Here is an 18,495-nt window from a genome sequence, read left to right as displayed (position 1 = left end):
GCCTCGTATATTCACGTCAAAGGCTGGGTGAGCGTGCGCTGGTGCTTCTATGTTTAGTCGCCACAAATTGCTTTTATTTCTGTCTATTTTGAGGCATTTTTTTATTTTTTCAGAATTTTAAATTTTCGCAAATCCGCCATTTTTGTTGGGGATTTTAGTTTTTTCGGCGGCTCTCAAGCGAGCTCGAACTCTTGCTTTGTAAGTCATAGATTTTTTACTTAATCTCTGCCAAAGTGACACTACCGAACTGTGACAGTTGTCAAACACTGCTACAAATGCAACTGTGACTTGAAGGACCCTGTTCATATTATCTGTTTGTAATTACTTTCCCTCTTTTTTGTTGTTATTGTTGCAAACGATGCTATTGACATTTAAGTGCAGACGCAATTGTGGTTGCTGCCACTTTGGCGGTTTTGTGGTTGAGCACATTTCCCTTTTTCTGTGCGCGCGAGCGTATGCGCGTGTGTGTATGGGCGTGTGAGTGCTTCCATTGTTATTCTACTTTAACTGTACGCCCACTTATAAATATGTGTGTTGATGTAACCCACACTAATTGACGGATGGGTTATTTTACAGTTCATTCCTTTTTAAAATGTGAATATTAAGGAACAGAAGGGAACCGAAAGTGGAAAAAGAAGGTTGTGCAACCTAAGCAATTGATCTTTATTAGTTTTGCTTTGTAGTTGTAGACAGGTCAGTGATGGATGACAATAACCAAGAACGGAAGCAAATGCAAGCAGCCACTGATTATTGGCGTTTACGCATATGTATGTGTGTATGTATTTAGCCAAGTTAGCTTTCTTATCATCAACCATTCTCAAGATGTCTATGACGTCCTCAAACCCCTTCTCTGCTTCCTACGACACAGTCTGCGGTGGTGTGCGTGTACTTGTACATTTCAGTGAATGAGTCGATTGCGTGGTCATGACCATTGCCATTCACACTGCTATCTTCGCATTATCCCACATAAATTAACGTCGGTGTGTTTGTTTAACTGCAATTTGTAAATTTTCCAACATTTATCGCTTTTTTTAATTGACTCGCCGCTCTTCACTTTGCATTCCCTTGGGCGGAGGTGGTTTTTGTTTAATTTTTATTTTTGTTTTCGTTTTTGGCTACCGCTGCTCACTATAGTGTTTGCTTCTGTTTTTCGTCCATTAAATTGCCACCCAGTGACGTGCTTAACGTAAAATGCCAATAAAGCACTTCCTGTTTTGGTGTGTTTTTTGTTTTGAATTTTTTCGATACCTACTGCTTTTTACTGACTTTAGGCTTTTTGGCATTTTGCTTTTAAAAATACCTTATGGGAAATTACTTACACGCCTACGCAGCGATGGTATGCGAAAAGCTTTTAAATATGTATAAAAATACTTTCACATTTTCAAGCAATTCTTTTAGTGTTAGCCATTTCTTTAAAAGGCAATTCTAGTATTTCACGCATGGGATTTCTTCGAAATATTACTTATAAATACAAATAACATTCGTTGTGGCAAAGCAAAGGAATAGTGTGATCTAAAAGGGGTTTTGTGTCTCCGCAACACTTCTATATACTTCTCTATACCGCAGTTGACCAACAGATCTTCAGGCTCTTTAATGAGTATGATCTGTAGGGTCATAGGTAAACGATTTCTAACATCGCAGGAGTTGAAATGCTTCAAACTTTGCTTGGCCAAGTTCTTACGTTCACAAAAGTTATGGCAAAGCTTTCAGTTTGGCTCAGTAGACCGACCTATCCAGGGTATGTAAAACACCTCCGCTTGTGATCGGTTAGACAACCAATTTGCAGTTTTTTGCATATATAAACTGAAGGCGGTTGTTTTACTTTTCGAGGGGCTAGGTTATCCCGTCAGTATATAATTAGAAGAATGGAAATAATTTTCGACCAAGTTTCATAAAAATTTTACAATCTGTATGTAAAAAAAATGAATAACTACCTAGTTTTATAGCTCATTAAATTTTAATTAGCATAGTGCGAGTTTAAGGCTGCTCAAAATTTTCGTTGATTTTTGATAATATTTTACCTAACAAGGTTTTCCATTTTCTTCATATAAAAAACATGACGTGCATTCGCTTTGGAATTTTGATGAAAATATGTCGAATTTTTATAAATTTTCTACGTAGTTTGAAATTTGAAATGTTATGGCCTTTATTATGAAACTAACTATGTTTTCATAAAAGAGGATTACAATTAAAAAATAAATAGTCAAAATTTGTGATGCTTTTGTTATAATTTCGGGGAACGCATTGCTCATTTAGCAAATGTACTGAACTTCAAAAAAAAAAAAAAAATAGATTATAACCTATAAAAAAAAAAAAAAATTGAACGTGCGTGCGTGTATTTCTGTCTGCGTCAGTTTTTCCAGGACACTTCTTCATGATGGTTTTGGTACTTTTTTCTTATATAAGTAAATGGAGACTTCTTTTCAAGGTATCCTAGTACTCGTACTAGTACTCGTATACAAATGTACTCGTATAGTATACGATGACCTCACATGGCCCAATGGGTTGGTGCGTGATTACCATTCCACGAACGAAACACTAATTTATAGAAAACGTTTTTTCTATTGACGGCCGTTTCTCGGCAGATACTGACAAGCCGAGTTTCTTTTCTGCTTTCGAGTGTATTTCTGGCATGAAAAAGCCGTGTACCGTTCGGAGGCAGCAAAAATTGAAACTCCACAAATAGGAGGTGGGGCTTGGCAAAGAAAGGGCGTAAGCGCCAATTGCATATTTATATATTGTACATATTTATGTATAATATTATATATAGAAATGTTTTTTTTTTAAAGGGTACCTCGTTAAAAAGTGTTTTTTAGGCTAATTTGTAGTCTTTGTAACAGATAAAAATCATTCATTTCAACTGAATGAGTAAATGCGACAAAAATTGGAGTTGGCCGTTTTTTATTTAATTTGTCACGACTTTTAAATTTTTTAGTTGTGGTTTGATTTGGGATTTTCATTTCAATATTTTTAATTATTTTTTGTAGAAACTTTTTAAACTAAAAAGAATGATAAAAAAGTAAGCATTTTCGGAAAGGCTAGAAAACGCCTCAGCACAGAGGAGACGGGAATATAACTTTCGAACAGTAACCATAAAAAGTTATTTGTATTAGCTTTTCTGGCCTTTCCGGCCTTTCAAACCTTTTTTAGTTTTATGCTAACACCACCCGAGATTGCTTGCTCCTCATCCTGCGACAGGATGGGCCATTTGCACATTGCAATGGAATGCTCGGCTTTCATCCATAGTCTCGTTCCTCCATTCAATTTCGGCTGGTTTCTATACCGATGTACTTATGTACATACATATATGTAGATTCTAATTGAAATTGATAATTGATCGGATCGGTGCAAATAGGAATACTAATTTTCAGAGCTAAAGCTCAAGCTAAAATATAAAAGACCACCCAAAAGTCCATCAAAACACAAGATCTTTTTGACAGCATTTTTTAATTGCTTTGATGCACGTTAATTCGCTTCAATCCACTGTCGCTGGCCTAACAGTGGTTAATAAGTATTTTGTGAGCGCACTTGTTCTGATCCCACGACGTAAGTTGTCAATTCGCGGGAAGCGTTTGGCGGGCAGTTGAGGGGATAAAGAAGAGTTCTCAAAAGGCCGAGAAGATGTGAACGACGAAAAGTGTGCCGGACGCCCGAGCACTTCAACAACAGGCGAAAAAATTGATGAAGTAAAGAAAATGGTATTGGCCAACCGTCGAATCACCGTTAGAGAAGTTTCTGAGGACCTAGACATATCGATTGGCTCGTGCCATTCGAGTTTTTTCAATGATTTATCCATGAGATGGGCCGCCTCAAAATTCATACCAAAATTGCTCAATTTCGATCAAAAGCAGCATCGCATGAACATTGCTAATAAGATAGTGGACTCTGCCCGCGACGACCCAAATTTGCTCCAGAGGGTCATAACTGGGTTTATGGTTATCGTGGGTTTATGGTTATGACGTGGCAACCGAAGCTCAATCATCTCAATGGAAGCTACCGCACGAACCAAGACCCAAAAAAGCGCGCCAAGTTCGGTCGAATGTAAAAGTTTTGCTTACCGTTTTCTTCGATTGCAGGGGCGTTGTGCATCATGAGTTCTTGCCACAGGGTAAAAAGGTCAATAAGGAATATTACCTGCAAGTTATACGCAATTTGCGCAAATCATTCCGCCAGAAACGTCCGGATTTGTGGAAGAACAAAAATTGGCTCGATTGGCGAAATTGGCTTGCATCACGATAACGACCCTGAACACACATCGTTGCTTGTGCGCGACTTTTTGGCCAAAAACAATACACTAATGATGCCACAGCCATCGTATTCCCCAGATCTGGCCCCCTGTGACTTTTTCTTGTTCCCGAAACTGAAGATGCCCATGAAAGGACGACGCTACGCTACGATTGACGAGATAAAGACGGTATCGAATGAGGAACTGAACAAGATAAAAAAAAATGATTTTTTGAAGTACTTCGAAGATTGAAAAAAAAGTTGGCACAAGTGCAGAACATCTCATGGGGATTTCTTTGAAGGGGGCAGGATGGATATTAATGAATAAATAAATAATTTTTGAAAGAGTCATACTATTGCTGTTGCATATAATTGTTGTATTTCTCACTCTGCGGCAATTCGAGCGGGATTTTACAAATTTAGTGAAATCTAATTTTTTTGACGGCCGCCATAGTCGAATGGGTTGGTGCGTGACTACAATTCGAAAGTGTCCAAGTTCAAAACACCGGGCTCGAAACATCAAATGATAGAAAAAGCCTTTTCTAACAGCGTTGTATTTCTGATATGAAAAAGCTTTTCAAAAAAGAAAAACCATCTGCCTTTCGGAATCGGCCTAAAACTGTAGGTGCCTCTATATGAGGAAGCCCTTAATGTTGAAGAAAATAATAGTAAGAAAAAACTTGTAGCTCGAAAAACATTGTAAATTAGAAAAAAAATTAATGTGCACTGATCTCCACTGTATTTAAGAACATAGATATGAAATGAAATACATCGCATCATCATCACCTTCTTCTTCGCCTAGCTCTTAATCATCAGTTTCACATGCAAATGGGTTTTCTGGAGTTCATTTTAGTGCGGAGCGAGATAATTCCTAGAGGCTGAGTTGTACCGTAAGTGGATAATAATGGGTCTGACGTTATTATATCTAAGTAAATATGTTTTCTCCTTTTAGCGGCATAGGGCATCTATAAGACTTCTCCAACGTACGCGGTTAGATGCCATTGTCTTAGTATTACCCCAGCGTATGGTTTGGAAGATAAGTCGTGAAGGATGAAGCTTTTCCAGGTGTTCTTTGGGTCTCCGTGGCTTCTGCTTCCCTGACAATTCCAGTCTAGAGCCATTCTTGTGAGTCTTGTGTGTGCTGTGCAGCGGTTTTCTAAGAGTGTGGCCTATCCAACTCCATTTCCTACAAGTTAGCAGACGTAAGATGGGCTCCTCGTCTATTTGTCTCCAGAGTTCTACGTTACTTACTTTGTTGGGCTAGAATATTCTGGGGACATCTTTATTGGTATTTATTCCAGAGCTTTTTCGTCTGAAGTGATTGCGCAAATGTCTATATTCTTTATTACTGCTTTCTTGTGAATGTCTTCTGATAGTTGCCTTAGTGGCGAAATGCAGCTTTTAACTATTTTTTCGCTTGCTGAAGAATCGTATGCGCATTAACCGCTAATAATACTAGTGTCGGTCTTTTAGTTGATTTTTTTTGGTTTCCTCAGCATTCGGTTTAAGTTTATAACTTTGATTTTTGCAAAAGTAATATATCAGATTGGCATCTACGCTTGTGATCGATCCCCGCAGATTTGAGAGAGTTTCGAAAAATTCTTCGTACAGTATTGCCATAATTGATATTCACAATTGATCTGTTTCGGCATATCAACCTGAAGTCCTATTTCAGATCGGAGTCTTTGCTGTGGCTACCGAATTTTTTTCTCAGCCTAGTTTGCATGATTTGCTGTCTATGTCCTTGGCATTATTATATTTTTCATTTAATATATGGACTGAAAAGTGTTATGGGACTCCGCTTCATCAGGAACAACAATAAAACAATGGTTTGCTGACTCCAAACGGGGATGTAGAGATACCGATGATACACAGCGCAGTGGGCGTCCAAATGATTACCGCCTCACCAGAAAATGTCAACAAAATCCACAAAATCGTTTTGAATGATCGTAAAGTGAAGTTACGTGAATTAGCTGATATCATAAAGATATCAAATGAACGTGTTGGCTTTATATTGTATGAGCATTTCATTATGAGAAAGCTCTGTTCAAGGTGGTTGGCGCGTTTGCTTACTGTTGAATAAAAACAAGAACGTGTGATGATTTTGAGCAGTGTTTGGCCATGTTTAAACGTAATAAACCAAACCGGAATTTTTGCATCGATAAGCAAGTGGTGAACCTCGTCCAAAGCGCCCGGAAGCACAACAATCGGCTGGAATGGTTATGGCCTCAGTATTTTCGGATGGGCATCGTGTAATATTAATCGACCATTTTGAGACCGTTATTGGAGCATTTGAAGACCGAAATTGGAAAGAACCGTCCGCATATGGCAAAGAAAAACAAAAAATTTGTTTCATTAAGACAACGCACTGCGTCACAAGTCAATCAAAACAATGGCAAAACCACATGAATTCAACCTCGAATTACTCCCACTTTCACCATATGACTTTTGGCTGTTCGCTGACCTAAAAAAATGCTCGCCGGTAAGAAATTTCTCTTGAGTTTCTCTTGGCTATTCTTGAAACTGAGGCCTACTTTGAAACAAAAAATAAATCGCTCTACAAAAGTGGTATTGAATTTTTCGAGCGGCGCTGGAATGATTGTGTTGTTCTTGGTGATGAATAAAGCTAATTTTGAACAAGAAAAAAATGTTATCTTTGTTAGGCTCGGGACTTTTCAGCCCATGTGTTATGTAACGGTAAATTTTACCATTAACAAATTTCTAATAACATTGACGAGGTGTGATATAAAACGAGCAGAAATGCATACTTTACATTTACCAACTTCAGTTAAAACTTTGCGAAACCGAAAAATAATCTTGCAGTGTTAAGACATTTTGTATATGCACTGATTTAAATAAGAATATTTTCCCTGTGTTAATAGTTATCGACAAATTATGCAAGTAAATTAGCTTGTTCCTTACGCTCATTCTTAAGTTTGACAGCTCCTATTTCGTTTCAATTCACATTCCCATTCAATATTTGATCTATCACCGATCCCCTTTCATGCACACCAACAAGTATTTATGCAGCGATGCTCGGTTCTTTGCGCTTATTCTTGCTATTTGGCAGCAAGAGAAGTGTCTGAGTGTGGCACATGACATAGATAGAGTAGGTGGCGCAGCGGCTGAGAGGGAGAAAACCTATTCATTTGTCATGTCATAATGCAAATTGCTTGCCGTAACACAAAAATGCTTCAGCGCATTTTTCAGTTCGCAAACAAACACACACACATACAAGCGCACACAAAGGATGGAGAGAAGGAAGCGCAAGAAAATGAACAAATAAATGTTTGTTGTAATTGGCGATTTTCATTTATTGTACATTGGAATATAAACGAGCAATAGCTACTAGCTACATTAGTTGGCGGCTGCCATTGTCGGATTTACTTGGAATTATCAAGCCATGAATCATCATCAGCTGCTGCAATAGCAGACGCCTTTCGAATGGTATTAGCGAAATCAGCGGCAGAGGCAACCGACAAATTGCCGAGTCAATGCGAAACGGTTGGAATGTGAATGAAGTATGTAGATGGTGGCGGTGGCGGTGGCTGGTTTAGCTGGCAGCACTGCTATAACAGTCAACCCACTCAGCAGGCAACCCGCCGCTCCGTAGGTATATCAATTGTTGAAAAATCGTGCGGACGTCAGCGAATAGACACCAATGAATAGCGGTAGTAATAACAAAAAAAAAAACAAAAAAATCGGCAATAACAGTGGCAGTGGCAGTGGCACCACCAAAGGAATGCCACTTGGCGTCACTCGGCATCTGTGATTATAAACAACCACCTCGTAGCGAAACATGCAAATTCACACACACACACACACACTTCCACATGCGCACAGACTCACAGGAGTACATGTACGAGTAAATATAATTACAAACATGTTGAGTTACAAATTTGAAAAGTATTCGGCTACTCATTGTTTGGCTGCGTTTGGATCAGCCAAATATTTTCGCATTAAATTTTTGCTTTTATTTATTTAAAAATACTCTCATTTATACTCATATACATATAATATGAGCCATAAAAATGCAGAAAAATGTGCGTTGAGCATGTGAGTATATGAAGTATTCAATTGAAAAAGTATCTATTTACTTTCAAATTCTTTGAATTTCTTTGAAATCTAATAATAATGTACTTCGAAAGCTTTCTTCTCTTTTCGGATTTGGTATGAACTTTTTTGTCCGATCTCAAATTGTGTTTTTGTTAATTTTTAGCGGTTTTTTAACCCATATGCGCTACAAGCTTTTTTATCGTTCTTGTTCTTTGTCGTTGCTGCAAGTCAATCACCTCAGTGAAAGCTCTACTGACAAGCTTCAATAATAATTTGAGTTCCTATTTATGTGTGTCTGCAACCTTATTGTTGTACTATATCTTACTTTTAGTTGCCCTATTTTTTTTCTATATTTATCAGTCTCAAAGACTTCTTATCAATTTCGTGCTAGTGATATCTTGATAGTGAAACATATACATATACTCGCGTAATGGCAGGTAAACAATTATTTGATTCATTCAACAATATTTGGACACATCACGGAAATTTATAAGTAATTATAAGTGAATATCGTGGTTATTTTCTACTTAAGCGCATGTGAATCAGAGGCAGGTTGGAAATTTTAGGTACACATAGGTCTACAACCATGAATAAAAACTGAAAACCATAGAAATAAAATAGCCCCTAAAACCAGTCTGTGGATTTTATGCACTACTGCAACTGACGTATTCTCAATTCTTACGTTTACTTCAAAATCATGTGCCCAAAAATGTAGCTTCCGTCTGCAGGAAATACAGGAAAATGTACTCAACTATAACTTAAAATCTACTAATCGATCGTTTTGAAATTTTTGTACTGTACTTTTTCACATATTTTATCAGGTATCCCTCGAAAAGGTATCCCTTTGAAAGGTTCACAGTGGTTTTAGGAGAGATAAGGGCGGGTAGCCACCCTTTTTCCCGAATCCTATTTCACGAAATCCTTTTCCAACCAGTTTCCCGACAGATATTTTCCCGAATCTGATTCCCCGACAACTTTTTTCCCGACAAATGTTTTTTTTCTCTTTTTAGACATTTTTATGTAAAATCATTCTTTATTGTTGTCATGGTAACAATATAGCACACCTTCAGTTTTGTTTACAAACTTGTAATTTGACATTTCGAATCAAAATATTTCTTCAAAGCTTTTGTTTTAATTCTAAAATATGGAGTCGTTAGGTAAAATTGTCGGTAACAAATTATTCATTGACGGTTGCGAGTATTTAAAATCGAGAGAAAGAAATGGAAAAACGTATTGGGACTGTAGTCGATTGCGGAAAGGTGTAACGGTCATGAATAGTGAGGATGTTATCATACTTAGAGGACCTGCACAATCGAAACACGACGCACATCCACCTAATCGTGAAGAAAGTACTATGATATTTCATTTTGTGTAAACTTTTCTAAATGTAAGTAAAAGTAATGTCATAGGTGAAGCAGAGGATATCGTTGACCGACTAAAACGAGTTGCTTCTTCTCACCCTGAGCATCCACCTGCACAAATAATTCGAGCAGAGCTTGCAGATGTTCCTGTAGGTGTTCCCACTCAATTGCCGGAATTCATTTATTTATTTTTATTTACATTTAGGGTGACATAATGGGCTATGAGACTGAATGTGCCGCATAGTGGACAACCGCGATAAGCTAACGTAACCTACCCATCCCCCGATTGTAATAACACAAGGACTGAAAAGTCCCGGGCCTAACAAAGAAAACCCCTTTTTTTTTGTTCAAAATTAGATTTCCATCATGAGCAACGCAATCATTCCAGCGCCGCTCTAGCATTTCAATACCACTTTTGTAGAATGATTTATCTTTGGTCTCAAAATGAGCCTCAGTTTCAGCGATAATCTCTGCATTCAAACGAAATTTTTTGCCGCCTCATTTTTACGTCCACTGCGTTGTGCATCATCGGTGTCTCTACGCTTCCCTCGAACGGTATTTTGTTCATAACAAAAGAAGCGTTACTTTAGCACAATAACTCACGAGCTAATGAATAGAATATCATGAAATTTTAACAGCTGTCTTTTTAAGGTTAGTACTAACTGTAAAAGAGGTGAATGCAATACAACTAATGCCATCTACATATGTGTTAGGTTCAGTACTTTTCAGTCCATATGTTAATTATTAATTTTATAATCGTCAGTTTTGAAATTTAAGGCAGAGTCTTTCTTGCCAATAAGTACTATTTTGAACTGAGTTGGTAATTGAGCAGCGAAGTCCTCACTCGGAGAACTAAAAACTCGCTCTATAGGTCATTCAATAGGCGGCTGCCCTAGCCGAATGATTTCGTGCGAGACTCCAGGCTCGAGTCTCCTTCCATGAAACATCAAATGATAGAAAAAGTGTTTTCTAATAGCGGTCACCTCTCGGCAGGTAATGGCAAACGTCCGAGTGTACTTTTGCCATGAAAGAGCGTCTCATAAAAACCATCTGCCGTTCCGAGGCGCGTAAAACTGTAGACCTCTCTATTTGTGGAAAAAAACAAGACACACAGCACGGCGAAACACCTAAAAAGGGTGTTTTTACAAAAATGCTTCACAAAAGAAGCTTTGAAAAGGAAATGTAACAAAGTTCTTTATTTTGACGAAAATTCTAAGAAGCTTTGAAAAAGAAATGTAAGAAAGTTCGTTATGTTTGCCTGTAAAAGCAATTAAATTTGAAATGAATTTATTGCTCTGCATTTATTTAGGCCAAATATCCTTTCCCATAATTCATAAGCCACTCTTTACACTGTTGATAGTTAGTATGTTAATATGTGCATTTTTTCATAGTGACATAGTCCTTTGCCACCTCCACCCTGCGGAATCCCCATCATTACTTCCAGTTAATAACAAAACTTGTTTTTCTGCACTGTTTTTATATCACCTTCTATTCGTATTTAGTGATTTCCTGCCTTAATTACTTTCTAGTTGCACCTGCTACCATTGTTCTTATGCGCAAATGTGTTCGTATGTGTGTATAGCACACACTTTACACGCCGTGTAAAACAATATCCTTACACTCACTTTGTTATAGCACCCACATTTGTGTGTGTGTGCTGGCGGAAAAGTATATCAGCCTTGTAATTTGCATTTAGAACATAGCCATACATATGCATGTACATATATGTGTGTATTCATGGGATCTATTTGTATATGCATTTGTGTAAAAACACATAAAAGTGAGTTTGTGTGTGTGTATGCCTTACTGCGGGCTTATAAGCTGTCCCATTTTGCTGCAGTTGCTGCTGACCTCAATTTGAACGCTCCGCGCGCGAGCGACAATACGAGCTATTTCCAATACAACTAGGATCACAAGAACATCTGCATTTACATATTTACATATGCTTCTAGTATTTACAAACAGAGAGCGTACAAATAAAAACCCTTTACCAAGATAATTGGTACATTAACGATGACTAGGTGCAGATATATTTAATTAAAGCGATAACTCAAAAAGATTATTCTTATTAAGTGACCGCCGTAGCCGAATGACTAGTAAAGAGAAAGTTTGAAGTAGCTCAAAAATTGCCTTGATTTTTAACAGTTTCGTTGCTGATTATTATTATTATTCCGTATGGTGCGCGGCGTTAATAAAGTGCCCCAACAAATTCCTTTCATTCAGATCTGTTCTCCGCCAGTCTCTTAGCTTCATTCATGGCTAAATTTACGGCGCGTGTTTCCATATTCAACAATCGTCTCCAAGTGTTCGGTGGCCTTTCTCTTCTACGGCTGCCTTGGGGATTCCATTCGATAGCGACTCTTGTTAAATCATCACATTGTCTACGAAGGACGTGGGTAATCTAACCTCACTTTCTTCTGCAAATCTCAAAGAGTATTGGGGTTTACTGAGTAGTTCTGCACAACTCAGCATTCGAAATTGTGTTTGGTCAGAAGATTTGAGGATTTTACGAAGGCATCGATTAGTGAAAATTTGCAGTGGGTTTATGTCGGTTGCTCAAGGTCCTCAACTTTGTGCGTTGTGAAATGTGTGATGCTTCCCAGAGTGGACGTAGGGATACTAATGTTGCTAGAGCTTTCTTAAGGGGTCTCGGTGGTCTAGAGCTCGAAAATGTTGGGTATTTTCAGGAATTTTTTTTACAATAAAAAAAAATGAAAAACGATATTTAAAATTTTTTAGGCTTTTTATTTAATTTTTTTTACGTACAGATTTCAAAAAAAAAAATTTATTTTAATAATTTAAAAAATGGCGCTGAAGTTGACCCTCCCGAAAAATTGGACCTGGACCTGGTGTTGTCCATTTTGACTCTTCTATTTACCTGAAACAAAAAAACCAAAAAAATATTCGTCAGTATGACTGTAGAATAAAAAAAAAATTACAAAATGGCGCTGCTTTGAATTTGATACTCTAAAAATCGATTTTTTTTCGAGTTTTTTAATAAAAAAAAAAATAAAAAAAATGTTGTGAACAACATATTCAAATTTCAGACGATTCGGTTGAATAATTTTTTTTCCTTGACAACACCAGGCCGAAAGAGTCGTTTCGAGATAAATGAGTTTAAAGTTTGAGATACAGGAGCGCGCCGATCGCTCTCTACCTGGTTAATGGGCTGTAGAAGCTATATTATTGGGAATTTCCGTGTGGAAGTACAGTATATTCTTAAGATACTATACTTTCGAGATATCGAAAAAACAAAAAAAAACGTTTTTTTGAATTTCTAGACCACCGTTCTCCCTTAATGCGGCTTTTGATGTCTTCGTTGTTGGTGGGCTGGTCAATTTTCTTCCACATAAGAATTTCTTTCATTTCTTCTTATAGAGGAAAGTTGCACATCGTAAGCAAGAAAAATTGTCCAAAACTAGCTGGATTTTTGAGCAACCTGAAACTTTAACTTTATTGCATTAGAATTGATTCGGTTATACACTCGAGCTTGACTTGTTTACAGTAGCACATATCACGCTGAAATTTGCCATGTAAGCTTATAACAGTCCTACCAAAAAACAAAAAAATTATTTTTGCCATATGTCATCCTCGGACCGTTTTATTGATAACGTCTCGTTCATATTTGAGCAGAAGGTATGATACTACATCGGATAAGTGCCCGCCCTAGTAAGTAGGAAGGTAGGTGAAATGTTTGAAGTAGCAGTCTCGCACGCCCCAAGTACATCCAGCCAGAGCTGTTGATGTAATAGACAAGATTGATGTGATTTATGCTGAATCACTGCCTCAGGCTGTTGAAGAAAGGAGCACCCAGTGACCTTAATTATCTAGCTACCAAACCCGAGCATTTACAGAGAAAGTGCTCAGTAGTCTCATTCTCTGAAAGGGCCCACAATTTCTGCGATGGGGATTAAATGGTAAACCTAGCTTTTTTGCGCTACTGTCGATCATCCAATGACCGGTACTAGTCATTGCTACGAGTTTGGAAATTGAATAGTGTGGAGTCCCTATGGCTTTCGGAGCCCTGCGTCTATTGTACTGGAGCCAAAGGATTTTCGAAATAGCATACAAAGAAATAGAGCTCCTTCTCTTTTGCGCTTTCCTGAGAAATAAGATGTGCATTTCCCTTTTAACAACAGTCAGGGTATGCCGATGACCGGATAGGAGATCTCTGAGATCTATTAAGTCGACCTCTTCTTGACAAGGTCTTCAGGAATTTCATTTCCCTTTATAATCCTACAGCTGCTCTAGAAGGTTTGACGAAATCTTCGCAGTCTTTGGCATGGTGCCGACTCTTTTTCATCAATGGTGCATCGAATCTCATCTTTCAGCTCAGAGTTTTTGTTTTGTGTTTTTGGAATAAGAAGAAAGAAATCGAACTACTTATGTCAAATTTCATGTATCGTCTCCGCAAAAAACTTCTCCCATTGTCGGCTTGCATAATTTTTCAAAGAAATATTACTGCATTCGAATTCGGTGGTTTTAATATTTTTTCCTTTATGCGGCTACGGGACTCTTTAAAGGTGTGGGCCGAGTCCAAGAAGTTTGGCCAGTGACCAGTTTTCAGTGCGAAGTTATGAGAGAAATGCATTTCAAGTGCAGATAGTTGCTTCAGTCGGATTCCCGGAGCTCTGGTTTTTGTTTCTTCGTGGAGTCGAATAATATTTTTATCTAAAAATTACCGCAAAGTATTCATCGCTTGTCTATGTGCTGTACAAAGGTTCTGCCAGTGCAAAGCTCTTAGAATGGTTTTCGATTTCCATGTTGTTATACTTCATGCAATCGCATGTGCGAAGTTGGATCTGCTTGCATTTAAAAGATTAAAAGATGAAATTGAATTCAGGCATCAATCTTAAAAAAAACAAAGTCATTAGTTTCTTGATTTCCGTGTATTTATGTTGCTTTCTATGTATATAAAGTCTTCCGCAAAACTTTCACCCATATATTCCTCTTGATGCCTTTCCCAGCATCCAGGACTGCAAAGTAGAGGATCAAATCTTTCTACTAGTTGAAGATAAGGGACTTAGGGAATTTACTTGCTTAGGTTTTCTGTATGTACAAGCTTCTGTTTATCATCTACTCTACAGTAACCATGTTCAACTACCTCGGCAAGTATTATATATTTTTCATATTTTTCATTGAACCCATTTACCTCCTTTTTAGCCGATGCTTGTCCAAAATTGTTAGAAGTACGTATAAATATGTTTGTTGCACGTATATTCCATTGGCTTAGGTGTACAGTTATCTATAGAAACATACTCGTATGCCAGGAACATATCTGCTGAGCTATTATTGTCGCCTTCGCTGTAGTGTTTTTGTTGTTATGCCGGGCATTGCCATAATTTCATTTCCATATTGGCAATATAACCTATTTTCCATCTTGTTGCATGTTGTGAATTTGTTGTTTTTGTTGCAGTTTAAAGGATGCCTCACTGAGATACAAAGGTACAAGCATAAATACTTGCACCACATACCATGCAACTGAATAGCAAGCAAATTTACTACGTTCTACTAATACTTACAGTCTGTCTAATAGAAGCGTGACCGACAAAATTCAAACTTAGAATTTATAAAAAAAATGTAAATGATGCTGAATAGACTGAATGAATTCCGCATATACGAAACAATTTAAAGCAGTGTTCTAATGCCTCCATCATCATGCATAGTACTAAAGCTCGGTGTGGGCCTTAGCTGACTCCACAATTTTTCTCCATGCATCTCGGTCCATAGCCATACTACGGTAATTGGTCGCTCTCATGTTCCCTAGATCGTCCTCAACGGCGTCGGACGATCTTTTCCGTGGTCGCCCTCTTCGCTTTTCACCAAACATGCATGCATCCAAAATCTTGCGAGGCATTCTTTCATCTGGCATTCTGCAAATGAGTCCGAGTCATCGGATCCGCTGCGATTTAGCAACCGCACGACGTTTTCGCCTTGTAGGAATTCTTTTAGTTCGTTATTGTATCTGATGCGATAGAGAGTATTCTTTGCAGTATTCTTGTTTCCAATATTTTTAATGGCGTAATTGTATCTGTTTTCAGTGTCGTTCACATTTTGATTTTCGTTCATATACGCAAGAGCTTTCTTTTTAACGTGGGCAAAATATGCTCTGTTTGCTGCCTGTACATGGTCTTAAATAGCAATTGTTGTGTCATCCGTTCTATTGAGAAGCAGGCCTTGATATTTAATTTGATCCACGCTATCAAATTGATGGTCCCCAATTGTTCTTATGTACACACCATGAAAGTCCAAAAATGTCACGTGCATCTGTAGCAAAATATTTGAAGATGTTGAATACGTTGATAAACGAATGGGGGCAATGGAATATCGAAGTAAAAAACGTTGACGACATCCCCGGACGAGGCCAAAAAAAACCTCTAAAGCAAAATCAGAAGGTCATTGACTTATTTGTGACAAAGCCGAACTTATCGTTGCCTGAAGCTGAAGCAGTTTTAAGTAAAAGTGGTGTTAATGCATCCAAATACACGATTGGAGTACGACTACGTGCAAAAGATCGCAAATTCCAGACAAGCGGGTGCAGCTCTCATTATCACACATTAAAAAAAGACTTGCATGGGCTAAGGTACATTCAGAACAGAATTCGGCAAATGTATTATTCACGGATGAATCTTCGTTTTGGGTGAATAGTTGCATGCGTCGGTCCCGGTGTATTGCTGATAATCGACCACTTTACTGAACCACTGTGAACATTCAGTTCAAGTTCAGGTTTGTGTCTGCTTCTCTGAAAGTTTTTGGGGCAATTTATTTGTGTTTGCCGCCAATTTGAGTGCGGGTTTCATGAATAAAATTTACCAAAAAGTATTATTACCGTCAGTTGCGAAGATGTTTGGAAGAACTAGCCACAAGGAGAGAACGATCCCAAGCGTAGAAGTCGAAGGCGCTTAGAGAGGAGACAGTAAAATGAGATTGAAATATTTGATAGTCCTGCACAGTCGCTTGATGCCAACCCTATTGAAAAGCAAAAACTCAAAGGGAAACAAATATGGACGGTAAAACAGTTATCAAGGCGAATTCAGCAGAATTTCGCAGGAATTAACACAAAATATGGCTTGAAGATTCCAAGCCATTATAGCTAATTATAGTGACTATAGATTATTTTGAATACATTGCGTATAATAAATATTATAAGTCGATGCAATGCAGTGTTCAATGTTAGAATTGAATTGGTCAAATAGTTTCTAAGTAACTGTACATGCATACATCATACTTGATGCGCACGAACAATAAATACATACATGTATATATATGCAGATAGGTGCATACATGTATACGAGCACTTGTTCGTACATCTAAATGCACTTAGTGCTTACGTGGATGTGCATGCTGCTGAAACATTCTGTCATATCTGCATAAACATGTGACAGCTATGCTGTGGCTTTGCACGGTAGGAAATTTGTGTGGTAATTATTTCCTGACCAGAAGAGTCAGTTAATACAAAAACCTGTTTTTATGGAAAAAGATAAGCAAAGAAAACACGACAAAACGACATTTGAAAAAGGCTTGACTTTGAGATTCTTAGTCTTATTGAATTTGAATTTCACATTTTTTTTAATAGATAGGGAAAAAGCGTATTTAAGTTGAATGTAATGACAATCAATTCAAACAAAACTAACATTTTATAAGGTTCTCATCATACCTGCCCTATCGTCTGGGACAGAAGCTTTGACGATGACAACATCCCATCAGACGTCCTTTGGAGTGCTTGAGAGAAAGATTCTTCGGCAAATTTTTGGGCCTTTGCACGATGACGGCGAGTATCGTAGGCTTTAAGCAATGAGCTGTATGAGCTTTACGACGACATAGATATAGTGCAGCAAATAAATATCCAGAGGCTTCGTTGGCTGGGTTATGTCGTCCGAAAAGTACAAAATCTCCGGCTCTGAAAGTATTTGAGGCAGCAGAGGAAGACGAAGGCCTCCTCTGAGTTGGAAATATCAGGTGGAGAAGGACCTGGCTTCACTTGATATTTCCAAAAAACGATTGGGGCGCTTTGTTAAGCTCGGTCAAAATCGCTTAAGCGGTTATCGCGCCAATCAAGAAGAAGAAGAAGAAGAAGAAGAAGAAGAAGAAGAAGAAGAAGAAGAAGAAGAAGCACACTTAAATTACAAATATGTGAAGTACTAAGTACAGCTTGACACCTAATTCTTATCCTTTCTTCATATAATATATGCCCAGCAGTGTCAGCAAACAAAAATTTCCAAAAATCAACGCGAATTTTTAGTCACTTGAAACTTCTACCAAAATGCTGTGGGCTTTAAAACTGCAAACTCTAAATTTGCAAATTTCCTAATTTCTAAAGGTGCTGATTAAAAGGTGTGAAATTGTGAATAAAACTTATTGCATTTTTTTTTAAATCACTCACTCACAATCAACCACTCCAATTTACAAAAGCGCCAGTAAAAGCGATATTGCGAATTATAGATCAATTTCTAAACTATTTGCTGTCTCTAAACTTTTTGAATGTGTTGTCAAAGATGAGTTATATTTTAGCGTAAAATGCCTGTTTAGCTCTAGACAGCATGGCTTTGAGAGCTCTATGTTATCTAACTTGTCAGTTTTTTCTGAAGATTGCTAGGCGGGTTTTCAGAGTGGATACTAAAGTGATGCAATCACGAACTTCTCTAAAGCCTTCAATAAAATCTCCCATACGATTTTAGTAACTAAATTGGCATTTCTTGGTTTTCATTCGACTTTCATTGATTGGATTCGATCTTATTTAATAAAAAGGAGCAGCAGCCAGAAGCAACGCGGAACAGTTTACCATCTCTGGTGTACCTCAGGGAAGTAGTTTAGTACCTTTATAATTGGTTTTGTTTATTAATGATATTTGTTC

At 37.8% G+C, this 18,495-nt stretch overlaps 1 protein-coding gene across 1 annotated transcript in view; it reads left to right on the top strand.

Annotated features, from left to right (window-relative positions):
• Positions 1-18,495, top strand: part of LOC128867518 (regulator of G-protein signaling 17) — a 97,359-nt gene that overhangs the window by 16,384 nt on the left and 62,480 nt on the right. The gene's annotated exons all lie outside the window — the stretch shown is intronic.

This window comes from Anastrepha ludens, chromosome 6 (genome assembly GCF_028408465.1).
Source record: "Anastrepha ludens isolate Willacy chromosome 6, idAnaLude1.1, whole genome shotgun sequence".
NCBI classification, from domain to species: domain Eukaryota; kingdom Metazoa; phylum Arthropoda; class Insecta; order Diptera; family Tephritidae; genus Anastrepha; species Anastrepha ludens.
The sequence above is the reverse complement of the archived record's forward strand: the minus strand, read 5'-3'. Positions and strand labels throughout refer to the sequence as shown.